Source organism: Empidonax traillii, unplaced genomic scaffold (genome assembly GCF_003031625.1).
Source record: "Empidonax traillii isolate 1590-97213 ecotype Southwest subspecies unplaced genomic scaffold, ASM303162v1 scaffold75:size1520028, whole genome shotgun sequence".
Taxonomy (NCBI): Eukaryota; Metazoa; Chordata; class Aves; order Passeriformes; family Tyrannidae; genus Empidonax; species Empidonax traillii.
The window spans coordinates 653210-654358 of NW_020955268.1; the positions used below are offsets into that span (position 1 = coordinate 653210).

Sequence of the window (1149 nt, forward strand, 5' to 3'; positions counted from 1 at the left end):
CCCCCCCTTTTCCCCCTTCTTTTTTCTGCCTTTCTTCCTTCCCTCCCTTTCTTTCACCCCTTCTTTCTTTTTCTTTTATCCCTTTTCTCTTTTTTCCTTCTCCTTTTCCCCCCCTTCTTTTTTCTCTCTTCTCCATCTCTTATTTTTGTGCCTTTCTCGCGTGTGTGTGTGTGTTTCTCGCTGCCTCTCCCTGACGGGGGAATTCCTTGCCCACCCGTCCGTCACCACCGTTTCCCAAGAGTTCCCTCACCCTCAGTCGGCCCCGCCGCTCTCCACTGCCGCGCGCTACTCTCGTTGCCTGGATACGGGAGGGCGCGCGCGCGCGGAGGGGGCGGTGCTGGCGGCGCTCGTACCTCCCCCCTCCGCGCGCGCGCGTCACGGCGCGAGGGAGGCGGACCGGACAGCGATTGGCCGGGCGGCCGCGGGGCCGCGCGCCACCCGTTGGCCCGCACGGGTCACGCAGGGCGGGCGGGGCCCGTGACGCGCGCGGCGGCGGCGGCGGTGGCGGCGGAGGGGGCTCGGCTGGTCAGGTACGGACCGTCCGCACGGGGGGCCCGCCGGCTCCAGGCCGCCCTCGCCGGGCACCGCGGCACCCGGGACAACCCGGGACACCCCGCACACCCGGCCGGCTCAGCGGGGCGGGCAGGCCCTGCTCAGGCTGTACCTGCGGGCGGGGCGGGGCGGACACCGGCGCCGCTCTCGCTGTGCCCCGGCGGGGCGGCGGCGGCCGCATCCGGTGGCGGCCCCGGCGGCGTCAGGGGCGCCGCTCGGGCGGCAGCGGCTCCGCCCCGGCGGGTCCGGCACGGCCGATCCCGCCCACCGCCCCGGCTCAGGGGGGCGCAGGATGGAATGTGTCCCGGTCCTGCGGTGCCTGCTGCCGTGCCTTTCGTGCGCGGTCCTGCTCTTTTCTGCCCGGTCCGGTTCTCTTAGTGCCCTCTGTGCTCGTGTTCCCGTCCTGTGCTCCGGGCGTGCCGGCAGTAGCGGTGGCCCGACACTGCGATGTTGCGCCCTCGCCGCCCCCCCAGTAAATGAAACAGCCCCGCGGGTTTGGTTTGCGTTGGTTTTTTTGTTCTTCTTCCTTCCTCCCCCTCCCGTGGCAGCGCTGGCTTTCTTAATTCTTACATCGGATTTGGAACCCGCACGGTGGGG

The 1149-nt window shown here is 70.1% G+C and overlaps 1 protein-coding gene across 4 annotated transcripts in view; it reads left to right on the forward strand.

The window, feature by feature from the left end:
- The first annotated feature begins 486 nt into the window (after positions 1-486).
- The window catches only part of FER (FER tyrosine kinase), a 150280-nt gene continuing 149617 nt past the window's right edge, over positions 487-1149 (forward strand). For all 4 annotated transcript variants that reach the window (XM_027880837.1, XM_027880838.1, XM_027880841.1 and 1 more), the window contains exon 1: positions 487-530. The gene's annotated coding sequence lies outside the window, so the exon portion shown is untranslated. The remainder of the gene's footprint in view (positions 531-1149) is intronic.